Here is a 27,454-nt window from a genome sequence, read left to right as displayed (position 1 = left end):
GAAAAAATCCCTCGCTTTTTGTAAAAAAAAAAAAAAAAAAAAAAAAAAAAAAAAAAAATTCTTTATTGCTTCATCTGGTCCTGGACCTGTCTGTGCAGTGAAAGATGATGGATGCAAAGAAATCAGCGATGTTTGCTCTTTAAGCGCCCTGTGAAGAAGAGTATCTAAAGGTGGTGCACATCCACCATCAGTCTCTTGTGCCAGTGGTTGCACGCCAGATTGCTTATCCATCCTGCCTCGTGTTTAGTCTGTTCCATGTGCATCTCCCCTGGTTCTGAATATCCTTGAAGACATTTTCATTAATCTCTCAACCTGAGAGTGTTTAATGCAGTTTCAAAAAACCTAAGGGTAGTCAGGCAGGCTATTGAATTATTCTTTCATTGAGAAAATGGGGATATCTGGAGAGCAGCAGTATGTCTGCCATGGTTCATAGCTATTGCAAGGCTGAAATAGTTGATCTCTTAATTTCCACAGATGTCAGATTGACTGTTTGTTTTCCTGTTAAAAGCACTTGTAGTTGGTAAGAATTGGGGGTCAACTGCAGGTTCTAACAGAATTAATCCCTGGTCCCTCCTGCTGCAGGGGATGTCTGCTTCCAGCACAAGCCTGGCATAAGAGCTCTACTCATACTGGAACTGGACTTGCTCATCTGAGCGCAATCTCTTAGGGAAGCATTGATTGTACAGAGCTGGGGTGCATCTTTCCCTTCTGAAAGAGGGGAAGCCTTCTGCCATGTCCCCCGAGACCAGGACCTCTTCCTACTGATGTCCGGAAGCAGCATCCTTGGAGGAAGCTGGGAACTAATGGCTGCTGTGCGTGGCACTGGGTGAACTGGTCATGGATAGCACCCAGCCAGCCTCTGTGAACTTGGCTTTCTTAGTCAAAACGTGCTTGTTGGCAGTGCTCCTGCCATGCCACACGTGTCCACCATGCTGAATCCTCGCTGATCAGGCCACATGTGAAAGGGATGTTAGTTAGAGACAGGGACTGACTCTTATCTGGCTTTGCAATAGCCTGTGGATGTGATTTATCTTCTGTGGCCAATCCAGCTGGTTGCCGAATGGGGTAGCAGGGATGGCATTTTCCTTTTCAAGTCTGGTTTCTGTGGAGACCAGTTTCTTCATAGGTGTTAACTTTACAGAGGAGACTAATGACCACATGTTGATGAAATACTGCTGTGAACCCATCTGGAACTGACCTGCATCTTTGGGTAACAGCTGGTGAGCAAAGACAGCAGAGGGAGCTGCCCTAGCAAAAGTGGAAGAGGTTGACCCCTTTTCTCTCTAACAGGGCTGTTAGCTTTTTAGGATCAAAGCTTTTCACATTTGGTCCCTGTACTTGAAGAAGCTCAAGTGTTTCCACTGCAGACATTAGTGATTCTGGCTCTGCTCCCTGCCACCCATCCCCAGATCCACTTTGCGAGCATTCTCCTTGAAACTGTAGTTTACAAAAATAAAACCTAGATTAAAGCCAGTACAGCTGCCCCGAGGTTTGAATCGATGCTGGTATGATGTGTTGCCAAAGAGAGAATTACTCAGGAGTGTGGATTAGAGCTGTTTGTCTCCAGGAAGACCTGGCCTTCAAAGCCAGGGAATTTTCCCAGCTATAGCTGGTGTATCTTCAGCTATGAGGCTCTGGTGCCCTTCTCCATGGGCACCAGACTGTCAGCTATCTTGTGTTTTATCTCAGCTGCTTCATCTTCTTTCTTCCTATCTGGTTCAGTATTCTCCCATGCTCTTATTTTGGCTAGAATTTGCTGGCCAGGACTGCTTTCCAGCCTTCCCCGTTGCTGTCTCTCACCAGCTGTAAAAACTTCAATACTTTAAAAAATATTTTTCTTCCTGTTGGGAGGGAGGTTACATATTTTTTTTGTTTGCTTGTTCTAAACAATCCATACTTCTGCAGCACTGCTGAGGGTCCAAATGTTCAAGGAAGTTTTGGAAACTCCAGTTTTTAGCAGCTCCGGGTTCTGGGCAAAGAGATGCTGCTGCTGAGCTCTTGCAGGAGTTGTCCGTGCAGTGGTAGTGCCATATGGCAACATCTCAAAGCAGCAGTGCACAGGCTCATGTGCTGGCCTGCGTGCAGGGAAAGCTGAGGGTGCAGAAGAGCAAAGGGCTCAAATCAAAGCTGGCGTTCAGCAAAGCACTTGGGGCCAAGTTTTCCTCCACCCAATGTCCCGACAGTGCACATTGGCGCTGGAAAGGGCTGCAGCAAGTGGTGGTTGGTGCCCTTGCCTAGCTGCAGCAGAAAGGCAGCCCTAGTCTCGCGGTCCGTAACAGGTCCTGCCTGTTCCACAGCGAAGGCAGGGTGATGCTGGCTTCCCAGAGCTCCCTGCACGTTGTGCTGCTTCTCTGCACAGAGGCTGCTGGCTTGCTGTCTTTGTACCAGAAGCACAGGCTGGGCTGAGTGTGGCTCTGCAGCATGCCCGGGTGGCTTCAGCTTTGATCAGGCATGCGCCTGACCGGGATGTGAGCTCTTGACCTGACTCTAAATGTCAGCTCTCTGTATTTACTAGACGGATAGTCTGCCCCAAATTGGGGTGGGATTGTTCAAGGAGCCATCTGACCACGTGCGGGAGGGGAGGCAAGGCGGAGAGGGTCACAGTACTTGTAGAAGTGATGTGAGAAAGCGAGCCTGCTTGGGGTCATCTGTCCCCTGCCAAGGCTAATCTCAACCTTGTCCTGTAACGTGTTTAACCCAGGACCTTGGACTTCACCCCCTGTCCAGGGAGTGAAGAACAAACCGATGAATTTCCCAGGCTTGAAGGTACTCAGCACTGCCTTTGGCTGTTCAGTCTTCATGCTTGGCTCCTGAGTGTAGAGCTGAAACCCTGCATGGAGGTTTGGAGTCCTACTTTGGATTGAAGCTAGTTGTTGATATCCAGTGCTGGTGCACCCCATAGGACTACGTCAGAAGTGAACACTGCATTTCTGACTGCAGGTTAGACCAGCTGCTGTTAGTAGGAGGGTTTAAGGGTGGCATTGCTGCAAGTCATGTTGCTTCCCAACCTTGAGCCTAAATCCCATCGCTGCCAGGCATGCTGTGGAGCCTTGCCTCTGCCTCAGGACAGCGTTTGCTCTCCAGGGACTCTGCATTCTGAGCTCCTAGAGCCAAAACTCTCCATGGCTGCAGCTGCTGCCTTTGAAGCAAGCTAAGCCTTCTGCGGGTGGTCTTTGGACAAGCTTGGGCTCTGGCTCAGCAATTCTGACATGAAGCGTTTGCTGCCCCTCATATCACCCGTGTTTCTGGGGATTTGTTTCTAAAAGGTGTTAGAAGAAGAGGAAAATGGCAGTCCTAGGGGAGTTCTGGATGGTGAATCCCATCATACCGTCTGCAGGTCATGCTGAGCTGAAGCCATTGGAGAGAAACTGAAGCGTGTGGTGTCTGATGGGAAGGAAACTGGTCTTTTGAGCAGGCTGGTAGGAGATAGTGGAGAAGAAGGTGCCGGGGGACTCTCTGGTGTGTTTTTGGAGAAGAAATGATTGAGGCAGTGGTGGATGTTTTGATTGATTCAGGCTTTATTTATTAATGCTCCATTTTTGGCTTGTTTGTCCATCTCCTTAACAAGGTCAGGGCTGTAAAACAAAAATAGCATCCATGATGGATCTCAATCTTGCCTGTTAAATCTCTTTTAAAAATGCAGTCTGGATCTTTAAAAATAAAAATCCAGCCTGGCACAGAAGAGGGGTGAGCCACCAGATTCCCTACTGAATAGAGAATTTCTTCCAACAAATGAGGACCTGCTTCCTTATGTGTTGAGACCCCAGGATGGTTTAATTTCTGTGTCAGTGCTAATTGATTGGAAGCAACAATTTTGCCAGACAAAGCTGTAAATTAGTTTCAAATGGGGGAAACAGGCCACCCACTGCCCAAATATCATATTGCAGTAACAACATTAAACATAGAGCAAAGCATAACCCAGGGAAGGAAAACCCAAGTGAAACCAGATTTCCACTCATTCCCTTTCTCCAGGAAAGTGGAACCAGATGGTTTGTGGCTTTGATAATAAGTGAGGCTGGTTCTTTCAGATACAGCTTAAGCTAAGTATCACACAAAGGGATGGGCTGAGAAGCAAAACCTCACAGGCATGAATTCTGCCTCTGGAGACCATCGGCATGTGAAACCCTCCCAATAAAAACATTACAGAAAATTGTCTTCCTAATTGCAGCTGAGCCCTTCTTGCTTGGATGGCCCATCGCCTCGTGCGAAATACCAGCACCGCTCCCACAAGTTTCAGCCACATATGCAAATCCCTCCTTGCATTTCATGCAAGGCAGCGGGTGCCCGCCCTGGCTCCGAGCGTTTGCAAAGTGCCTGCGCAGCAGCAGGGCCGGGCTTTGAGAGGTTAGTGATGCTCCCTGAAGGCAGCTGTGTGATAACCGGTGCCTGCACTCTACCTCTGCAGCCAAACATTTGGACTGATCCAGGGACTGTCGGGGCAAAGAGTGCTGAGTAGCTCTGAGGTTGGGCCACAGCTTGGTGGTGGAGCTTGAGCTGACTCATAGTCTCCGCTAATTGGGAGTTCTGCCGCCTTAGAGCTGTTTCCTACATTGCTTGCTGGGTCTGACGCTGCATGGGTCTGTGTTAACAGCCCCGTGCACGTGGTGGGCTGCTGGGTTTCAGCCACAAGCACTGCACTCCAGTGAAAACTCACGTGAGAACAACTGGCAGGTCCTTCTGCCTACCAACCAGATGGGCTGTGTTGACCAAAACCCTTATCTGATCCGGGTCTGGTGCCTTGACATTCAGGAGGTAAAATTTTTGCTGGGTAAAGATCTCTTTTGGCTTGTTGTCCTCTCGTGGAGCATAAGGCAGGAACCCATTGTAGGGAGACTATCGTGCCAAAACTAGCCCTGCCTTTGCTGTGCTGCCTGCTTTGTCTGCTTTGTCTGTATTTCCTGCCCTGACAGGGACGCTCTGGTACAGCAAATGCTGCAGTATGTGAGGCAAGTTCCCACAGAGACATAGAAGTGCGAGACCTGGTTCCGAGTTCAATGGAATTATGCAATTATCCCCGTATTCCTGTAGTATCTAGTGTCCTGTTCCTGAGGCAGCGCATTGGTGTGCTGGGGACAGATGAAAGGATGAGTTTCTGCCCTAGAAAGGCTAGTGGAAATTCCTTATGACTTCCGTGGAGTTAGTTTCTGGGAACAAAAAACTTATTCCGCTCTGGGAAGTCCTCCTTTCCCTAGGCTGGTGCTTCCTGACTGTCGCGGTGGCTCTGAGCTGTGGAGGTGGGGCCTAAAGGAGAAGTTTTTTGCCTTTTCCCCTTTTTTTAGTTTTATGTTTGGTTTTGAAATAGCACTTTTTTCCAAGCTAAGTCTTCCTACAGCTGCCCTGGGAATTGGCTTGGCAGGGGTGTTGCCTTGTGTGAGAGAAGCAGGTATGTGTTGAAGTGAGTAGTAGTAGAGTAGAAACAATGAGCTCCTGTTGGCAGCTTTCGGAAAGTCTGTAGGCTGCCTGGTGATGGGTTCAGGGGAGCTGTGTGCACATTGTGCTTGGATGAGGGCTTTGAAAAACCATCAACAAATAATTGCAATTTCCTCCTCGCCTTGTGGTAAGGCTAGATCCGAGCCTGAGAAACCGCTGTTGCCTGCCGTAATGATACACAAAACAGACATCTCCACCTAACCCCGTACAAAATGCTGTGCAATCACTTCTAAATCACTGTGGGTTGCTTTAGCCACAGATGCAAAGTCTGACATCCAAATGCACAACAGAAGGTGGGTAGGAAGTGCTACACAGACCTACATATGTGTGTATGCTGGTCTCTCCTGGTTGCGGAGGGGTTTTTCTTTCTCTTTGCCCAGCGTAATTAGGGAGAAGTAGAGTTGTATTTGTGCATGGTTCTGCTGGGCTTTCGGCCATGTGGTGAAATGCTGAACGATGGATGAGGCTGGATGAAGGTTGGCTAACCAGGCCCTCGAAGAGATGGAGTGAGTGCTGGTGGTTGGTTTCTGCCCTCAGCTGTCTTGTGCTACTCCACAGGCTTCACTTTGGTCATGTGTGGAGGGTAGAGGCAGGTCACAGCTTTAATTGCCGCAGTGCCTGAATATCCTGCAGGCCCTGAGGAGGGCGGTCTGGCAGGCAGGATCCATGGGACCGGTGCTCATTTCAGCCCCTGTATGGAGAAGGCATTCCCATCTCTGCATGCTCCTCTGAAATGGGGCAGGACTTCCATGGCCAGTCATGCCTACCTGGGTGAAGCCACCTCCTGGCCTCTCCCCAGAGCTGTCTCACTGCACATGTGGACAGCTTTTAGCAGTTGCCTGTCTGGAGGCCCGGCAATGCCCTGGCTGTTGTACCTCCTTGCATCTCAGCCTCCGCATGGCGGCTGGGTCATGCCCTTGGAAAAGCCACGTACAAATGTACTTGTACTCATGGCAGCTGGGGCCGGGCTGTGCCTGACAAGCGGCAAAGCTGTTTCTCTGTTCCGTTGGCAAAGTGCTTGTGAAACACAGGATGACACAGCCTCAGAGACATGTAGGAAATTCCCATCACAACCAGAGAACACCCCATGGTCCTTGAACTTGTGAGGACTAGCAGCTATCATTATGCATGCGGCATCTTCCCCCTGGGTGCCTACAGAATTACAACGCTGGGTTCTCCCAGGCTAATCACTGTTTTGAACAACAAGATTGATTGCTTTCTCCTTTAATTATTTGCAGATCACTGAGACTTTGCAAAACGCTCTAGGTGACATAAACCGCAGTTTAGTGTGTTGGCATTTGCCCATCTTGGGGATTTTTCAAGCTTAGCCACCAACAGGGCTGTGGGAAAGGAGGAGTGCAAATATCTGTGTCCTCTAATGACCTGACTTGCATACCAGCATTATCATCTGCCTTAATGTGAAGCTTTGGGGAGCAGACTGGGTGTCTCGTCCCTGTCCCCAATTCCTTTATGATTACTGTGGATGAATTCAAGCACTTAACAGCTTTTGGCTGCTAATTTGCAGCTCAAAACTGTTGGTAGCAAATTAGACTGTTGCCATTTGTGTGACACTGACAACCTGGATTCACGCTGTTTGACACGCTGCTTCCAGGCAGCAACACCTCCAGCACGATCTGCCCAAGGTTGTGGGGCTCTTGGCTCATCCGCGCTCCCTGTGCCTCTCAGTTGGAGGGTCACTCTTCTTCCTTCATCTCTGCTGACCTGGAAATTGTTTCTGCGAGTGCTTTGTATATGAGTTCTCTGGCAGAGGCTTTGCCTGGGAGTCTTTGTGGCGTGCTATTTAAACCTCACAGATCTGTGCCTTCTTAAAAGGTCACAATATCTGCATAGACTTTTACAGCTAAAGCTGCTGGAGGGCTGGGGAAGATATTGTGCTTGTCGAGTCACATTCGGCAAAGAGCAGCTATTCCCGTCGTCACACAGAAATAGCTGTTCTTGTTCTGGGGAGGATGCTTTGCTATTGGGCTCCTTCGTCTGCCATGGGGTACACAGATGCCAAGTCAAAATGCGGGGCTCATCTGAGGCTTCAAAGTCACAGCAATGCGATCTCCTCCAGAGCTCCCACTAACAGCATGGTGCAAGCCTGGTAGTTATTCAGCTGACCGAGTCCCTTCCAGCACGTCACCTCCATCTCCTGGCTCCTGAGAGGCGCGGGAAGGAGCCGTGCAGGGACTCAGCTGTCCCTGGGGTGGCCCCAGCTCTCGTCAGGAGCGGGAGGACCCGTCCCAGGCCAGGAAGGAGGGTGCCGAGTGCCACCTTGTCCCCTTGACTGACAATTTTTGTGCTGAAGAAACAAATGAGCTGTAGGGAAATGCACGTCTGCTATATATTTCCAATTAAAGCACAGCTTGGTGCTGATTAGATCTAGAAGTTACATCAAGAAAGGCGAAAAATGTAAATAAGCAGTATTATTTCTTTTTTTTTTTTTTTGTTCCCTCTTGTCCTTTCGACAGATGGAGCCACGCTGATTAGATTAGCTGATCTCTTTCTAAAGAACAAATTGTTGATGGGAAGCTATCTTTGTGGGTTCGAAGTGCGCCCGGCGCTGACTCTGCTCCGGCTGGGATGACGCTTTGTTTGTTCCCCGCGCGCTGAGCGGCTTCCGCCGGCCCCGGCAGGCAGCCCTGCGCCTGGGCACTGTCCCCGCGCCGGTGGCAGCAGCCACCGGCCCTTCCTGCTGGTGACAGGCTGGCTCAGTCTGCTTTTGGGAGGAAAGGTTTTTCTTAAATGAAATCACTTCCTCAGAGTAATTACATCAGCTAATTAGGGACCTAATTGGCTAATTAGAGAAAAGTGACAGTTCCTTTGCTGTACGGGGAAGGAACACTGTGTAACGGCAAGAAATCTGCAGAGCTCCTCCTCGCTGCCAGCGCCTGTGGTGGAGGAGATGCTGGGTGAAGCCGTCAGCCTGTGCTGTCCTTTGGCTGCCTCGTCAGCCTTGCCTGGAGGGACACGAACTCCAGGCTCCAAGAGCTGCTGTTGCAAGCAGGCAGCCTGCCCCGCCAGTTGCTGGGGATGCGGGAAGGTGGGATGTAGCTGTGTGGGATCAGTGCAGAAGGCCTCACAGGGAAGCAGGACGCCGGGTGCCATCAGCTTCCAAAGGCATCGTTGGAGGCAGCGACTGGAGCATGGCAGAGTGCTGCTAGCTTGATCCCCTGCTCCTTTCCTCTAGGCTTGACTTTGTTGGTGTATCTACTTGGCAGAAAGGTTTGGGATGGACCAAGGGGGAAGGATGGATTTTACTTTCATTGTCTTTTTTGCTTGCTTCAGACAAACCGAGGCGCGAGCGCTGCCTGAGTCTGTGGTTTGGTTTGGCTTCATCTTCGGGAAGCCGTTGGATGTGGTTCGGTTGTTGAGGGCCTGGGGTGGGAGCTGGAGACCTGGATGCTTTTCTCCGCTCTGGCACTGATTTGGTGTGGCCTCGAGCAAATTTCTCCACAACCCTAGGCCACTTTTTCTACTCTTTTGCCAGCCTTGCCCTATAAATAATCTCTTTGGAGAAAAACCATGTCTGTGTGTATCCACAGCAGTGCTCTGATCTTGTTTGGAGCCACGTACGCTCCGTCTCTAATTGACTTGAGCATCTAAATACCGCCTTACTAATCCTGCGAGCATCCAGATCTGAAATTTAAGTCCTTGTTCATGTGTGAACTAACCCTCCATGTGTTGAATAGCTTGTGTCTGCCTCCGTCTTGGGATGCGCAGGCTAGGTGTTCCTTAGCTGTCATATCCAGGGACCTTGATCCAGTAAGATCCAGGAGGGCCGGAGCAGCCATCTGGGTCAGCTTCTGGGAGAGCAGAAGGTGGTAGGCACCTTCTTAACAAACGCAGGTTGCACCATGCACCCAGGGCAGCCAGAGACTGAGATGCCCTCGGTCTCCTGGTTGAAAAGGTCACTCTTTGCGTGAAATAACGATATATGATCACGGTCAGAGAGGCTGACGGTGCCCCAGCTGTGCGGGGCTCAGAGGGGAGCCCTGGCCCCAGCCTGCGCCCCGACGTGTGTTCAGCCTGGCTGAGACCCTCCTGTGCTGCATGTTGGGATGGGTGCCTCCGCTCAAAGCGGCAAACCTTGTGTGTGGTGTTCTCCTTGGCGCTGCCTATAGAGCACCTCTGCGGATCCTGCTGGCCCTGCCTTTGCAGTCTGCTTAGTGCACGTGGGAGGGCTGCAGCAGGAGCCCGTGCAAACTTCCCTTGCCTCACGTGCATTGCGATGGAAGTAATAAGAGCTGCCTGTTGGGTACCCATGCGTTCTCCCTGCCCGGCACGCGAGGGTGTGCGGTCTCCTCTCTGGAAGCACTGAGGTTTTTCAGGTCGTGTGGCACAACCTTGTGTCTTTCCATATTAACGTGTTCTCTCATCCTAAAGCTCTAGTAAGCTGAAATCGGGGTCCAGCAAGAGCTAGAGGTGCTCCCAAAGTCCATCCGTCCGTCCCTCTCATTTCTTAATCATCCCAAGCGCTGTGTTGGTGCCAGTTCTCACTGAGCAGAGTAAAGCCTGGCCAGCAAGGCAGCCACGCTGCTGCTCAGGAGCAGGATTACAGCTGTGGGTCTGCCATTTTCTGGCAAGCCCAAAGCCCCAAGCAGTTGGTTACAGTGACTGAATTTAGTGTGAAAACACTGCAAGGTGGAGTTTCTCACTATCTTCATCCGACAATAAAACCAGCAGGCTGCGTCTGCACACAAACCAGCCCCTGTGCACCCCGTGATGGATATAACCTGAGACTGGAGTCCAGACTGAGGGCCAAACCCAAGAGAATTTTGTATGGTTTTGAGTTTGTTGTGAACATTTCACCAGATTCTAACATATAGTTACTTGTTCTGGTAACTGCTTATTCAGTATTTAAATTACACCAAAGGATACTCCCTCTGACGCTGTAACGCAGTCTGCAATCTTCCTCTTGCTTTATGTATTTGCCACGAGGTACCACGCAGTCATGCCACGGCCCTCTCGGGGGGAAAAGTTGAACCTGCTCTGAGATGTTTTCCCAGCTGGAAGAAAAAGGCCTTGTAATGCGTAAAGATAAATCGGTTTCAAAGTATTTTTGTAGTGCATTAAATAATATTTTATATATATAGAACAAAACGGACAAGGAAAGGATGTTAAATTTTTCCAGTAAATTTCTCAGGGAAATTTTAATTGACTCTGTTTCTACCAGAGGAAAGATCTGACTGTGATCATGATGTTAAGTGCCAAGTAAATGCCTCGACCAGGAGCCAAGGCTGCCTGTGGTCTCCGGTGGCTTGAGAGTGAAAACGGGCACAAGCTGAGCGCTGCTGCAGGTAGAGACTCTTGCTGGGTGGGCAGCACCGTGGAGCAGAGCATCCTTTGGGGCATGTGATGCCTTGCTCCCTGTGGAAACAGCTCTTGCGTGGAGCAGGATGGGGAGCTTATGCACATGGGGACAACCCCAGCCCCCTCGGATGGCCCGGTGAGCTTTCCTTCATGGGAGGATGTGAATTAGCTTGGGAATCTGTGTCTTCCTGGAAGAAGAATTTTTGAATGAAAAAACCCAACTTTTTTAAAACTGGTTGTTTGCAGAATTTGATTTTTTGGGGGAGTTTGATCAGCTAACCTAGGAGAAAGCAGCACTCCTGAACAAGCCTTTCTCTTGTCTCTTCTTGCTTGAAATAGAATTTTGGTTTCTAAAGTAAAACAAAAAAAATCAGTTTTGAATTGACGTTTTGACTTGAAATGTCATTTTGTTTTTAATTGAAGAATCAGAGTGAAATGACATTTTAAGTCAAAATGTTAATGTTTTGTTTAGACATCTCCCATGGGAAAATTTAAATATTTCATCAGAGCTGACATTTGTCTGTGAAAGAATCCCAAAACCCAGGGTTTTCTCCAAACAGGGGTGAGAAGGTTTTCCATGCTGGGTGTTTAAACAGGCTCTGCAGATGATCTGCTGGTTAGCAAGGGGCAGGCAGGGGTGTCCTCAGGTGTGTCATTAACCAGACCTGCTTGGGCTGCTCCTAATAGCAGAGAAGGAGTGGATTGAACGCTCCTTCGGCGGAGGTGAGCAGGTCACCAGGCTAATGCTGTGCTATTAAGCTGCTGCATCTCAACGAAATCCTCTGGCACTTGAAATAATGAGCTCTGCTAATTCAGTGTGTTTTTTACGCCCTTGCTTAGATGGAGAGATCCTGCCTTTTCTCCGCTCATCAGGCTGAGCGGTCTATCCCGAAACCTGTGGGTTTCGCTAATTCCGTTTGAAGGAAATGCTCAATTACTGCAAAGAAAAGGTTTGCTTTGCTGGAGAGCCCCATCTGCAGAAGCACCCACTTGTGCAGCAGCGAGACACCCCTCCCGCAGGGCTTCAGTTGGACTTTGTGGCGATTTTCAGGGAGAAAAGAACAGGAATCAAACGCAGCGAAGAGGTTTTCTCACCTGCATCACGTAACCAGTGTTAGTGGTGAGGTTTCCTAATCCCATCGCACTCCTGTGGCACAAAGGCACAATTTGCTCTTGCTCTGGGGACATGTCCACAGCTGAGTGCTGAGTGGCTGCGACATGCGGGAGCAGGTCCTGGGCTGCGTGTTCCAGTGGTGAGGGAGCAGGACGAGATGGGGAGTGACACCTCCCACGAGCAGAGCAGTGCTGGCACGCCTGCCAGAGCCCATTGCAGGGTGGGAGCAATTCCTTACTGCTTGGGGTCAGAGCAATGCTGTGAGGATGAGGAGGGCTGGGGGGAAGGTCCTTCCCTTTGGCCACCTCCCTGGGATGCCCTTTGCAGAGGAGCGGGTGCTGGAGCTTCCTGAAGCGCTGCCTGGCTTGGGCAGAGTGTGGTTGTCTGTGCCTGGTCCATGGTGTCCCTGCTGTGAGGAGCAGGTCTGCAGCTCCCTGCTGTCTGGACCACAACTCCACCTCTTCCTCCCTGTTGGATGGAAGCAGCTCAAAGTCAGACAGAAATTTCAGGGCAGGAACATTACCCAAAAAGGCTAGAAGAGATTTTGACAAAATAGATCATCTCCATGGCCAGATCAATGAACTGGAAATGTTTGATGACAGGAGAAGGGAAGAAATGTTCTCACGGGAGGGGGTCTCCTGTGGGACCCAGAGCTGCCTTGTGGCTGCACTGCTCCGGGTATGGCTAAGAGCAGGGAAGAGCGAGGTTGACATGCAAGCTATGCTGATGTCCATCAGCACGAGCTGGTCGATCGCTGCAGTGTCAGATCTCGCTCCCTTATGTTTATCGCCTTTATGCAGGTGGTGTGTTCCTGCAGTTGTAGTGCTGCTGGGGGGCTGCTCCCCCAGTGTGAGCAGACACACTGCTGCCCCGTGTTACCAGGGATCTGGTGTGACAGCAAGATCTGAGCATCTTTAAACCACCAGCTCTAGGAGGTGTTTGCCCATGGTACTTCCATTTTGACACAGGCTGCTGTTCTGTTATCTGTGTCAAATCAAGAAAAAAAACCTCACCCTCAAAAGAGAACAAAAGAGGACCCTTCCCTGCTGCCTGCTTTTCTTTCTGAGCAACATTTGAGAAAATGCTGTGAGTCTCTGAAGACACCGAGCAATGGCTCCAGCAGCTGCAGAAGCAGTTGACAGATTTGTCTGAGTCTCCTGAAATACCCAAGTCCTGGCCGGTTCTGGTGGTTTTGGCTTCTCCGCACCCAGGGATACATGAGCAGGCAGCCTGCCGGCTCCCGGGAGCCAGGGACAGTGCTGAGTGTCTCAGGAGGAAATTAAAAATACATCGATTCTCATTCTCAGACATCTTGCCTGGGGGTTAATGCAGTGTCTGTTTTTTTCCCCCTTAACCAGAAAGAAAATAACTTTCAAAAAGCTTTGGTGTTTGCTTCTGCCTTGGCAGCCTCTCTGCTGTGGGAGCGTGCTGGAGGGATGGGCTGGTCTGCGTCAGCGAGGGGTTGCTGGGGGGAAAGTGCTGGGCTTTGGAGCTGTTGCAGGACTGTCTTAAAACCTGGAGAAGATCTGGCCCTGGGGATGCTCCTGCAGGCTCAAAACAGCTGGAGTTCAGCCTCCTTCCCTCTAGCTGTGGGGTACGGGGAGCGCACTGTGCATGCAGAGATACAGAAACAGGACGGGGATAAGGGACCTTGGCTTGGGTATTGCTTCAGGCTGTGCAGGGCCTGTCTTCTGCACAGAGGCACGCTTGTAGCCTCTGAACAAGGTTCCAGTTTGGAGCTGATGAATGCTGCCAGCACAGAAAACCACCATTTCCCACACGTGCTTTTCAGCCTTGCCCTGGCTGCACTTGTGCTGGGCTTGGGTGCTTCGTTGCTTCCTGGTGCAGTTGGGAGCATTGTGGCCCTCTGCTCTTCCCAAGGTTTTCTTCTTTACCTGTTTTTGTTTTGTGACAATAAAATCCTTCCGGCAGCAAAGAACTTTGTAAGCAATCCCTGCTGGTAAAAACACATCCAATCTGCATAGCATCCACTGCGATCCAGCGAGATAGTACTGTACTTGTCTTTGTTGTTTAGTTTGGAGGTGTTTGCAAATAGTAAATTATCTTTAATTATTGCTCAAAACCAACCAAACAACATCTCCGGTGTTAAACCCCGCCGTGCTGAAGTACTGGGCTCCGCGGCAGAGCTGGCTGGCAGGCACTGCGGTGTGCCGATGTGCGATGCATCCTCACTGCCAGCAGTACCAAAACCCTGGAGGGGTGATTAGAAGGAGGCTTTTGGCTTGTCATTTTGCTTTTGTGGGTTGTCAAGCTGCTTTGTCTGTCTGTCTGTCTGCGTTCACTGGCTTTTTCTCCCCCTCTTCCCCATCCCCTTTTGGTGAAGCTTGGAGGAAGGCAGCGGCATTGCTGTGACAGTGCCGGGGTGAGCGCTCGGTCCCGGGAGGATGGCAGGGTATGCTGATCAAAGGTGGAAGCTGAGCAGTTGGTCCTTTTGGCTATAGGACACGTCTCTTAATTTCACTTGAAGGTCCCTGCGAGCATGCGCTGGCTCTGGCTGCCAGCATGCGCCCGTCAGCTCACGTTAATAACGCAGTGGGGCTTGCCGAGTCTCCTCTCTGCAGGGAATATCGCAGCTCGTGCCTCTCGTGTGGAGCATCCTCCCCTTTGCCCAGCTGCAGCTCGGTGTTTGGCTAGGGGAGGCCAGGAGGGCGAGCTTGGGCGAAGGGTGAAGTTCCCAGCTTCAGCTGGACATTTCAAGTTTCCCATTACCCAGAGAAACCACAGACCCGTCTGTACTTTAGTTTAATTGCTGCTTTTCTGAAACACTTCAAAGAATGTTTCTAACCGCAGTATGTGGCACATATTATTAGATTTGTTTTTGGAATATAATGATAAACTGTTGCCATTATGGAGGTAGACGTAATTATCTGAAATCTATTTTAATCTATTCTGCCTTTTAAATATTCTATGTTCCCTTTTAATAAGAGGTAGCATCCACCCTTTGATGTTATAGCGGAGGTGTAGAAAGCTCTCCTCTCCTTGCTGCAAATGTTAATTGAATAGCCTCCCTTTTCTCTTCATTAGCTGCATTAGCTTGCATTAACACCTTTTAATATCTCTTTAAAATCTTGTTCAATTTACTTTCTTTAATCTTTTCCTTTCCCAGAGTGTTGCATCACTTTGATCCTCATCTCCTTCTTTTCTTTGATGACAACTTTGAGTTTAATTTGTATTTGAATTGAAATGGAAATTTCCTAATTCCCCAGAATTCAGCATGCATTTTACACAGTTTTGGCATCTGCATTAGCATTTGGTGCTGCTCATGCGGGGAGGGGGACCGAGGGGGGGAGGCATGAGAGCAGCCATCGAGATTGCTGCCTGAAACACCCGCCGCTGCCCCAGCATCCCCTCCTTGTGCACACACACACAGGCGAGCTGCTTTGCTGTCAGATACCTTGAGGATCCCAAGACAAGGTTAATAAAGGGCTTTTTGCAACGCCCTGCTGTCAAGGGCCTGGCTCCCAGAGGCTGGGTGTTCTTGATTGTGCCAGGCTGTGCCATGCCGAGTTGTGCCAGCGCTCAGCACCATTGCAGCATGCTTCCATGAGGTGCGCTTGCAGGAGCAATCCTCCGCTCCCTCCGCATCGGCTGAGCAGCTCACGAGCAGCCTGCAGAGCTTGCAAAAGCCCCCTCGCTGCTTGGTAGCCCCCAGCTCCGAGCCGGGCCAGACAAGGTCTCGTGGGCACAGGCACAAAGCCCTTCATCACTGCCTGCCCAGCTGACACAGCAAGGAGGTGCTTGGTTAAGCCTTGTGTGGGTTTTTGTGGGGGAGCAGGATGGGTGATGCAGTGCTCTTCCCCTCTGCTGGACCCCTCCTCATTGCTCCCAGGGCTGGTTGGGGCTGGTGATGGTTTGGGCAGGAGAACTGGTGCGTGCAGCATGGCTGGGCCCTATCTGCCCTTACAGAGCTGTGGGCTGCGCTGCAGAGGAGCTGGCAGGGAGGCACAAAGAGGGGCAAGTGCTGGAGCACGTTCATCAGGTGTGGGTGTTTTTGTGTTTGCCATTTAGTGGCCTGAGATAAACAGCATGGCAAAGAGTGCTGGCTTCTCTCCTGCCTTCGAATTTTCCCCGGCAATTTTATGGAGCAGGACCTGGGAAGCGCTTCAGCTGTCTTAGCTTTGCTCCTGGGTGAGTAGTATCTCAACTTTTAGTCCTGCACGTGGTGTTGGGGAACAAGTGGTAGTAAGTGCTGGGGGACCTTTCTTTGCTCTTCTGCTGATGCCTGGGATTCACTTGCAGTGCATTTTTGCTCCTGGGCTCTGAACGGTGGAGGGTCCTGTTCAATGCCAACTGTTCCTGGTGCCAAGTATCACTGCATCCCGCCCCTTTCTACAGGGGTGGATGTGTTCATTCTAGGTATGTTGTAGACCTTTAACAGAGGCATTGGTATACTTTTTACAAGTCACCTTAGCATCACCTTAACCTCGGTTCTTCCCAAATCATTTGGCCTTTTAATTACAAACTCTCTGATGTTGATGAGCAGCCTCCAACCAGGACCTGATGCCTGGATAATGATGCAGTGGTTTCCCACTCCCTTGCTGACGCGTAGCACTTCGTGGATCTCAATGCCCGTGAGCCCCTTTCTGCTGAGGGCTGGGGTTGTGAGCTGTGCAAAGAAGCTGTCTGCAGTGCTCAGCAGAGACCTTGGCAGTTGGCAAAGTGGGTGAGTGTTACTGAGGCCTCCTGGCCACCACAAATTGACATCTTTCTCCCTCAGTCCGTACTTCAATGAGTACCCAGAAATGGGGAGCTCCTGGCAAGGCACAGGCTCGGACCCGGAGGCTGCCTGGGGCTGGGAGGACACGGCAGTAGCTGCCAGGGAGTCATGCCCAAGCTCCTTAGGGGTGTCTCCCGGTGAGCGGTTTTCCTGATACTCATCTCTGGTTTTTGCTGGTTTTCCTTCATGTTTTTCACATGGACAGTGGTCAGGCTGGCAAGGCTAGCTATGATGAGAAATGAACGCATGCATTACAAGGCCAGGAAGGTTTATTGCTCTCTCTGCAATTAAATTAAACACTAGCCATGGACAGTCAGGGTACATATGGGCAGTTAATTGAGTTCTTCATGCCTCCCGCCTCTGCTGTGCTTTCACCTTACAGATACCTGCGTAGTCGCCAGGGCCCGCTGGCTGACTCCATCCCCGTAAGCTCTGACGTTGGCAGCAGATGTGCTGCCAGCAGAGCCTGGTGTCCTAGTGTGGGGCAGCCCTGCTCCGAGCTACCACTGCCGCAAGAGCTGCTTTGGCAGAAATGTAGAAAGCTCTCTGATTTTTCTTTTAAATTCTTTTTTAGGATTGAAGTATAATAAATCAACTTACTCTTTAGAAAGAAATACTAATTTTGTAAAGACTTCCTGATGCTCTTCATCAGAGCACTTGGTATCTGTTAAGAACAAATTGGCGTGGATTTTAACAATAGTATCAGAGATGAATCACTTTTTTCTGAGCACTTTGAACAGTACTTGTCGAGTCCAAAAGAGGAGAGCGTTGACTGATACATTATTCACAGGCTTGAATTCTACAAATATTTTCTTCCTTTGCGTGCACTCGCCCTGTCCTTCAGATGAGTAACTTTGATATGGGGAAGCCTATTACCACGGGCTGCTGGGTTACGTGGCTTGGGTCTTGTTTTGCAGTGGGTCGCTTAACATTCAAAATTAATAAGCAGCAGAGATGAGTCTGCAATCCTCCCTCCTACCTCCTCCAGCCCAAGTATCAGAAACACGGCAATGGTTTCTGGCAGTGCCGAGTGGATGAGTTGTCTCTGCAATTGCCCTTGACATAACGAGGGACCAGAGGCCACAAGATCCACAGGACCTTGCCTTATCCCTTATGTACAACCGTAGGAGTGGTGTAACCTGGAGCTCAGCTCGACGCTGGATGTGCTCCACCCCGCTCCTCACTCTAGCCCCTTCAGCCTCCCAGCCCTTCCTTGCAGCAGGCTGGGAGAAGCTGCTGGTTCCCCGCAGCCCCCCACAGGGCTCGACACCTCCATCACTGCCCGCTGGCAGGGCTGACTGTGGGGCTGTGGTGAGTGCTTTCAGCAAACCCGAGGGGATGCTTGCTTTTCAAATGAAGCTGTCCGCCTTTGCTTTGGCTCAACAGCGGGGGGATGACGCTGTCCCTCTTAAAGCTGACAAATGATCTCTGTCTCCAGTATGGAAATGAATTGATCTCAGATCTCCAGGGAGAAGGTGTTACAGCCGTGGAGGACTCTGCTGTACTGTGCTGCCCTTGTCAGACGACTGCATGCTCTCGCCTCCACAGCTCTGCCTCGGAGAGATGGGAATTTATGGGATGTTTTGCATCTTTTTCCTTTTTTAATCCCTGTAAAGGACGCTCTGATTTTTGAAGCATTGCTCTTTTCCTTCTCTTCCTTTTCTGGGAAGAGGAGCTTTGCTTGGAGGCTTGTGCTTTGCAGATGCTCCTGGGGAAACAGGAGATTTGTCACTTCCAAATAGCTGCGTTTTCACCCGCTCTGTGTGATCCTCCATTTAAACTAGAGGCAGCATCTAAAAGCACCTCCCAGGCTGGCAGAGAAGAGCTGCGTAAGATGGAAGGATGCAGCGAAGTGTCTTTAAGGGATCACAGCTTCTCAGTGAGAATAATGAATTCCCCGGCCAGGGAGGCACCTTGATGTCAGGTTACAGAGCACGACCTTCCCCCAGGCACCTGTCCCTGAAATGGCAGAGTACAAGTGTGTGGCGGATGCGATCGTGAAAGAATGAGACAAATGGTGTCTGAGAGCCAGAACTTGCAGTGTTTTCTGTCCTTTCTCAACCAGACGCCTGCTCCTCCTCCTCCTCGCCGTAGCTGGGGTGCGTGCCCTCCTGGGCCTGCGTGTGCACGCTCTGGGTGCATGTGTGCGTGCTCTCCTGGGCACGACGTGTGGCCTCTTGGATTAAACTGTATGAGATTTTCCCTGTGTCAGGCTGAGATTTTCTCGCCTCTTGCATTGTTTTTATGCTGAAAGGAGCCTAGAATGTTACTTATCTGGATGTCCTCAAAGGGCTCTCGGCAAGTACTGGCTATTTGGGACAGTCAGCGGGGACGTGCCATCGTGGCTGAACGTTGCACCCTGTGATGTCCCCTCCTTGACCGGGTCTGTGGTGGGGGCAAGGACCTGCACCCAGTGTCACCTCCAGCAGATCAGGCAGCAGCTCACCTCGCTTTCACTGCTCCACGGCCCAAGGGTGCAGGGTGAAGAAGCGGGGGTTGTATGCGGACAAGGCAAGCTGCTGTTTCAGTCCCAAATTTGGAATGAACCGGGTATGTGCAATGCTGTTTCGGCTTGCTGTGGTCCTCTCTGTTGCTCTGGATCCCTGGGAGAGAAAAATAACCTGGAGCATTGTTGGTTTTCCTCCCTTTTTACATCCTGGGAGAGATCTGTCTGTAGACCGCGCTTGATTGAAGTGGACTTTTATCTTTCTGTTTATTTTTCCTGTTTCCAAACCCCTCGGTAAGCCTCATGCGCTGGTGAAAACCTCCAGCCGTGAAACCCCAAATAAACCCCAGCCTCTGCGCCTGGGTGGCATGGAGGGGCACGGGGACGGGCTGGTGTTGATGCAGCCTGGAAAGCACCTCCGCCTTGCTGAGCCCAGCCTGCTCTGCGGGGCTGTGCACGCCTCGGGCTGTCCTTCACAGAGCACCAGTAATGGGGGTGGCTTTATGTCCCCTCTGGAAAAAAAAAAACAACAACCCAAACCCAAAAACAAAACCCACACCCGATGTAGCTTGCGCAATGTCCCATAACAAATTACTGCAGATCCAAAACCCCAACCCGGGAGTCTCCTGTTCCAAACACATGTTGCTGCCTGATCCTGCCTGCCGGGGCTCCGGCACTGCGCCCTGCTCTCGTGGGAGCTTTGCATTAAGGAGACCGTGTAATTCAAAGCAATTTCATTATGAGCATTAAGTAAAGGTCTGACGACTCCATGTCGTGAGAAGCTTTCCTTGCAATGTTTACATTGCTGTTGAGACGGTATTGTATTTTTACATTCAGTGGTATTTCTCTCATGATTTGCCATTTTTTTTAAAAAAAGACGACCCAGAATCCGAAAACCTTCCTCGGTCAGGTTTAATTAGTTTCTAGACTTGAAGAACAAAGAGCTCTGAGGTGTTTAGGACCACATCAAATTAAACCTTTGCTTACTGTGGAAGCGATGATGGGGAGATGGCAAATGGGCTGTGCCAGGGGTGCTCTCTGCCTGTGTCACTGTTGATATTTCCACGCTACTGTCTCATCTCATGGTGGGGCGATGGGAGCAGGCATGGGATGCTGCTACCTAGAGACTATGCTTGTTCGCAGGCTCCTAAACTGTCCCTTGTGCGTGTGTGATGGTGAAGGGCTCCCAGCAGCCGTGCCGCCCCGGAGCACTGCTCTCCCACCACCCTTCTGCAGTTGCTTTAATGCACTCTTGTACATCTCATTACTGGTTTTGACTGAAAAATAGAATAGGATCCTTCTGTGCCTGTGAACTGGTGACCTGTGTGACTGGTGCGATTTTAAATGCTGGTAGACCTGAGGACGTCATGGTGCTGGGAAGCTTTTGGGGGAAGCTGACTTGTGGACCTCTTGAAAAAAGACTGCAACAAAGCAGCTCCTTGGTAATTTTTAAGGTGATAAGGAAAGGAGATTTGAATACTGCCATGAGATTGCGCCCACATGAAGGGAAAATAAACCTGGTCTTCCATGTGCTTTGGTCCAAAAAGCAGTAAGCACCCAGCACAAACTCTGCTTTACTGGAGAAGGATGTCTTCTACGAGGGTGGTTTTACTTCAGAGGAGTATGCACAAGAATGATGAATATTTCCCATTATTAAATCCAGTTTTATTTGCTTATAACTGTGCAGTTAGCTTGGGGGAAAAACTTTCTGTGGGCAATGTCTGCTTTAGGTTGAAACTTTGTATTTGGGAAGTTTTGGCGAAAACAATTCAACCACATCTGAGAGCAATGGGAGGGAAGCAGTCTGCTTTGACATGTTTGAAAAGCAAAATAAAACGCACGCAACAGCACTGCTGACATGCTCGTCTGCACGGACGGTGGAGCAAGGCGGGCGCCTGGCTCCGAGCTGCTGCAATCTCTGGGCTCGAGCTTGGTGGGCAGGGGGAGCCGAGCTCTCTGGCCCGCTGGGCTTGGGCCCCTTGCGGCTGGGACATGCCTGTTTGCTGCTCTTGGTGACTGCAGATGCCCCAGCGCAAGATAGATGGGCTGAGCTGGGCTTGCCCTGCTGCTGGGGGCTAGTGAGGCAGCCAGACGTTGCAGCAGCGATCTCATTTAGCGTCAACCCTTCATGCTCCCTGTGCCGGTCCCAGGCTGTGTGGAAGGGCGGAGGAGAGCAAAGCAAGTAGAAAGCAGAGGGCTGCAGAAGAGCAGGAGATGGGATGCCGGGAGGAGCATTCAGGGAGTCCACCCTCCTCAACCCTTACCACAAGGCTCCTAGAAGAAAGCGTAATACTCTTTTATTGCTTGGGCATGTAACGAGGAGAGAAAGTTGCTCCTAAATTTGGTTTTCCATCAGATAGAAGCAAGCGTTGCAAATAACCAGACTGTTTGATTGTTTGGGGTTAATCCCAGCCTGATGTGCTCCATTTCCTGCAGGGTTTGGGTCAGCTGCTGGGTGCCTGCGCAAAACCTCTCTCCCAGCTCACGCACCCAGACGGGGCTGGCAGGCGGAGGCAGAGGGTAATGAGCCTCCTGGCACACTCACGTGCTGCACCCCTTGCACCTTTGAGCCGCCAGTTCAGGCGTGCACTAGGTTAGCTGTGTGGGTGATAACTGATGTTCAAAGCACCAGCGCTGTTTCTTTGGCTCCTTGGGTGAGCTCCTCGTAGCCCCAGATCCCCTCTGCCTTTTGTTCTCCCTCTTGGATTTCCTTTATGTGAATGCTGAAACAAAAGAAACTGTGCTGACCTGTGCACATGCCTTCCCAGCAGGAAGGACCAAAGTGAAGCCCTTTGTGAGGTCTCCAGAGGCTGCGTCTTCCATGTATGTCCCGTTGGGATGCTCCAGCCCATGCCTGCTCAGTGCTGCTCTCTGCTCGGGGCAGTGGGTCTGGTGCAAAGGTGTTTCTGTCCATCTCTGGGACCTGTGTGCCACATCCCCATGCGCACAGGGGTACCCAGACTGTGCTAGCCCTCCCTCATCCCACCCCATGTGCCGAGGACAGCAGAGTTAGGGTGGGTTGTGCTGTTGGGAAACTCCAGTAGCCCTGTAGGAGAGCAAAGGCCTGTTGTTACTTGCATTAGGGTTGTTTGGTGCTGGTCCACTTGTTTTGTCCCACTTTGCAGTGGTGGAAAAGCGGGGTTTCTTAGGCTGTAAGGCTGGCGTCTGCGCTGAGGCGTACCTCTCATCCAGGGTACCATGCTCCATCACACTCCAGGGAGCCATCACCTGCAAAACGTAGCCACCTTGGGCCTGTAGCATCTTTAATACAAAGGCCAAGAGCCATTTGAGCTATAACATTCCTGGGAAAGAACAGAGCATCCCCAAGGACAGTGTGGTTTTGGAATCAGCAAGGTTGCCCGGGTGCTGGTGTGTGGCAGGACGGATTGTGCTCTCCCAGCATTGCTGCTCCTTGCACTGGGCAGGTCAGGTGGAGTTTAGTGGCTTTGTCTGGGCAATCTGGGGAGGCTGCTACAGCCTTCTGTGAGCTGGGAGCATCTCAGGACCATCTTCACTGTTCTGTTGCATCTCTCTTGGCCATATCCCCAGGTCCTGTCCCTGGTAATGAAACCCTGATGGTGCTGCTGGCCAAGGAGGCCAGGGATCGGCAGTGGTAGCAGTTATCAGCTGCAAATACGTGATGGGGAGTTGAGAGTGGAGATGCTTATGCAGCATCTAAACAGGACCACATCACTGATGCTGAATTTATTTCACCTGTCCCAAGCTTCTCTTCCTCCCTTTGCTGCAGCAGAAGAAAAGCACTTTCCCGTTAAAGGTTGGGCTAGGTGCTCCTGGGCTGCCTCTCTGCAAATGAGGCGCTTGCATTCATCTGAAAGGCTCATTGAACGAGGACCCATTTCTTTGCAGATATTTAAATGGAAATCCGGTAGGGTTATTAAGCAGAGAACAGTGAATTTATTCTGGTCATTTATTATTGATAGGTAACATGACACTATTTTAATAATGTTCTCTGATCCTGCTGCAGCACAGCAGTGTGGGGATGGGAGCAAGCTCAGGGGAAACCAGATCTCTTTCCCACGTTGCTACAACATGCTGGTTTGTCTGAGAGCCTGGCTAATCCTCAGTGTTGCTCCTTCCAGCTGTGCAGGTTGGTCTGGTTCATGGAGCAAGCAGGGGGGCTGCTGGCAGAGAGGGGGCTGCCTCTGTGCGGGACACAGAATCACAGAATGATCTGGGTTGGAAGGGACCTTAAAGCCCATCCAGTCCCACCCCCCTGCCACGGGCAGGGACACCTTCCCCCAGCCCAGGCTGCCCCCAGCCCCGTCCAGCCTGGCCTTGGGCACTGCCAGGGATGGGGCAGCCACAGCTGCTCTGGGCAACCTGTGCCAGCGCCGTGCCACCCTCACGGGGAAGGATTTCTTCCTTGTATCTAATCTAAATTTACCCTCTTTCAGTTTAAACCCATCACCACTCATCCTATCACTACAATCCCCAATAAAGAGTCCTTCCCCAGCTTTCCTGTGGGCCCCCTTTCAGTACTGGAAGGCCTCTATGAGCGGCTGCACTGTACATGAGCCCCCGTGGCTCTGCAGGTGCATCCTCCTGCCAGCCCGTTGCCTGCAGACAGCCTTTGCACAGCGGCAGCCGTGGTTCAGCCAGGAACAGGCAGATAATCCCACCGTTGGGTTGGGGCTGTTGGTCTTGCATGGGTGAGGGGTTGTGTATGGACCCCCAGAGGCACAGGAAGGAGAAGTTGCCTGGGGTATTCAGACACAAAGCCCAAGCAGCTGCGGGAGACCCCCAGCCTTGCCCAAGCTGCACTAATCAACTTGTTAAGCCTCGCTAAAATAATCAAACCCTGTATCTCCAAAACAGACCCCCAGTCTTGGCAGAGCTCAGTGCTGGGCTTGGCTGGCCAGCCGTGCATGCAGGCGCTGCCTGCAAAGCCTTGTCCCTGCGAGCACCGAACCCTGGCTCCAGCTCTTCCTGTAGGCAGCATGGGTAGGGAGCAGGCTTTGGCAGGACACCAGCGAGGCCTCATTTGTCCCACTTTGCCTCTCCTCCCACTCCGTGGCTGGTTTGCAGTTGTCCCTGTGAATAAGCCGTGGCCCTTGAAAAGCATCCACTGCTCAGCCGTTTGCACCAGGCTTCCTGGTGAAGCAGGACCCCGCTGCTCTCGAAGGACCCGTGAGCCTGGTTTCTGTTTGATCCTGTTACCTTGCAGCCTGCTGCGTGGCAGCCGGTCCTGCCGGGGTGCAGCAGGCGTAGGGAGGCGCAGGCACCCGCAGCGCTTCACCTGCCCCGAGCCTTCGCCCCGGCCGCCCTGCCAAAGCCCTGCTCTTGGCTTGCTGCACGGAGCGGCTCCCCGTCCCACTGCCAGCCTGGCCCAGTGCCCCGCAGGTGCGTGCTTTGGGGGCAAACTCCTTTCGAGATGAGCAGAGATACCTCCAGGACTTCTGAAAGCTATTTATTCTGACACTGAGCCACAGCGTCGCTGTGCAGCTCTGCGCGGAGTTTGCTCTGGGTTATGATGTACAGGGGTCTGGAAATGAAAGAGAATATTTTGCCTTTGAAAAGGAGAGGGATTGTGTCTGCTGTGTTAAATTCAGAGACCTGGATATGAAAAAAAAAAAAAAAAAAAAAGGTGCACGCGTGTGATGAGAAGCTTCCTGTGAGTTCGTCCCATGTAATTGGGATGAGAGCTCTTGCACTGTGCAAAATCATGATTTTGGTCACAGAGGGGATATGCAAGTGGAGGGGCATGCAGAGACGCAGCCCGTAATGTTGTTTGAACACTGTCTGCAAATCCCAGAATGGGCCATTAGAAATTAAAGAGATGCTGTTAATCTGCGTTGGAAATAAAACAGGACACACATGAGCTCATCTGGTTGGTCTGGACTGCTGCTGGTGTCAGCTTCAATTGGAATAAACAAGTGTTGCTCAACTGTACCGAGCTACTGGAAGGCAGAGCATTGCTGGGAGCGAGAGGCTGCTCTGCTCCCAGATGAGAACCACTTGCCCAATTTCTGCTCATTTTTAAACATAGGCGGTTGTGAAACCAAGAGGGTACTCAGGGGTACTCATTACCACTTCTTCTTTGCAAGAGTTTTCCTCCAGCGCCCATAAAAACACTTCTCGCTCTCACAAGGGATTCCACATCAAATATTCAAGGCAGATTACACCGAGAACCACACAGGAGAAAGGAGAAGAAAAAACTCTAAACTGTTCAGTTGCTTTATTAAAGGAGCCAAAAAGGTTAATGCAGAGAATGGGAGGTGGAAGGGAGGGGAGAGGCTCCTCGGTTCCTCCTCGGGGCAGTGCCGCTGTTGCTGAATGCCAGTGCAGCCTTGGTTTTGAAGCGGGTGCTGCTCCTGCTGAGCCAACTTGGGGCACAGGTTATTACCTGCAGCCAAGAGCAAAATCCTTAGCAGGGATAAGGTGCACGTGGCTGTTCCCAGAAACTCCATGCAGTGTTGCTTTAATTAAAAAAAAAAAAAAAAATGAAAAAAAAGAAAGTGGTGAGTATTCCCACCCTGGAGGTGTTGGTGGCCTGTTTGAAATGGGTTGGTTTGCTGTTGGTCTACACAGAGAGATCTTGGCTGTCGCTGCTGCTGCGCCCAGGCTGTTGGTGGGAAGGCTGAGTGCGAGCATCCAGCCAGCCCCCGTGTCCCCAGCTGGGCTGAGCATCCAGCTGGGCTGGGCCGTGGGTTCCTGTCTTGTACCTGAGGATTGCAACAGGGCAGGAGCCGACCACTGGCACTACCAGCCTTATTTAAGGTGTGGGTGCTGAGCGAGCACCCTGCTCCTTGCCAGCTGGGCTGTTCCTGCTGTCTGTGTCTTGTTTTGCACCTCAGTCCTGGCCGAGCAGGTGTCTCAGGCCATGTGGGTCAGGAGGCGGGCAGTGCCGCTCGCGGTGCCACTCATAGCCCCGTTTTGGGGATGCGGGGAGCTCCCCGTGCTGTCCCCAGATCCTGCTCGGTGCTGTCCTGCTGAGCCTTGTCAGGACTGGTTGGGCACCTCTGGCACTCGGGAGCGCTCATTAGGGAAACAGCCCTGCTGAGGAATTAACACAGCTGAGCCAAGCCCTTCCTTTGCCTTTGGTCGAGTGGGCAGGGGACTGGCCCTGACCAGAAACAGCTTCAGACCATGAATTTTGCCCCTAACACCGACAGGTGCTGGGACTTCTCCAGCCATTTGTTCCTGCTGCAATTCTCTAAATCCTCTCTCCCCACCAGGAACCTGTGATTGCTGAGCCTTGTTTTGCCCCGGGAGATGTGGCAGGGGGTGAGGAGGAGATGGGGCGGGGGGTGAGTGTGCTTGGCAGCTCTGGTGGGGCAGAGGCAGTATCTCTGGTGGCGGGGATGTGTCTTTGCTTGGCAGTGTGAGTTTTCTCCTGGTGATGTAGTGCCACAGGAAAACATTCTAAATCTGTCAAAGCTCCTGAGAGTACAATTTTGCTTCACAGATAACATCTCACCCCAGAAACATGCTTTGCTGTTTCTCTCGCATGTTTTGCTACCGCATAATTGTTTTTCTCCTCCTAATTGTGCTGCAGAGCATAACCCCTGGCTCGCAGGGAGGAGATGCTGCGTCGTGTGAACCTGAGGCCCGGTTTTGAGGAGGCTGCGCCGTCCCGGTGATGGCGGGGCGTGGGTGCGTGCCTGCGGGTGCGCGGGGGCACTTGGCTCCCTGTCACTGAGCAGCACCCGGCGGTTATTTTCCCTTCTCATGCAGCCTGGAGGAAGGGTGCATGGTGCACGTGTGGTCTCTGAGCCTCTCTCACAACTACTGCGTGTTCATTAGGGGATGCTTTGCTGTGCCAGTGCATGGACCAGTGGTGTTTGTGATGCATAAAGCTGCCCAGACCCTCTCTGGGGCTGCCCCACTCCATCTGCCTGCGGTTGGAGAGCTGTTTGCAGCAGGTGTGCTTTGGATGTGGCGATGAAGTGGTGGTGTTCCCCATGAACAGCCCCGGGGGAGTCATTTTGCAATGTCCCGGCAGCCCTCTGCACTGCTCACACCCCACGGCATCATCTGATGGGTGATGAAGGGTGGGCCAGGGTGGGCTTGTGATGCTGTGGCTGTTTGCTGTCTCATGGGTGTTTGGTGGAGGAAGCAAAGGGGGGGACCCCCAGTGCCCTTCCCACAGCACTTAGCACCTCCCGTGGGGTCCCAGTTGGCCCCCGGTTGCAGCCTCTAATTGCTCAGGATTTTCTTCCCCTCTTCCAGTGTTGTATTGCTGGATTTCTCCATGCTAGCAGCACCTGTAGCGCTCTGCATCGGAGCTCATGAGTCACAAGCCACCCACGTCGAGTGTTTATTAACCCACAGGGGAAAAGCACCGGGCTTTCAAAACGCTGCATACCAGGAGACTTACCCAGTCCCAGCCTCCACCCCACCCAGCCCCACACCGATGGGTGAAGGGTCCAACTCTGCCCCGTGAGGGTGG

The 27,454-nt window shown here is 51.5% G+C and overlaps 1 long non-coding RNA gene across 1 annotated transcript in view; it reads right to left on the bottom strand.

The window, feature by feature from the left end:
- Window positions 1–31: 31 nt before the first annotated feature.
- LOC308066987 overlaps window positions 32–27,454 on the bottom strand; it is a 44,702-nt gene continuing 17,279 nt past the window's right edge. The window contains exon 3 of the long non-coding RNA XR_013929388.1: window positions 32–25,481. This is a non-coding gene — a long non-coding RNA (uncharacterized lncRNA). The remainder of the gene's footprint in view (window positions 25,482–27,454) is intronic.

This window comes from Falco punctatus (genome assembly GCF_963210335.1).
Source record: "Falco punctatus genome assembly, chromosome: 7".
In the NCBI taxonomy this organism is placed as follows: domain Eukaryota; kingdom Metazoa; phylum Chordata; class Aves; order Falconiformes; family Falconidae; genus Falco; species Falco punctatus.
This window is presented reverse-complemented; position numbering and strand designations above follow the sequence as displayed.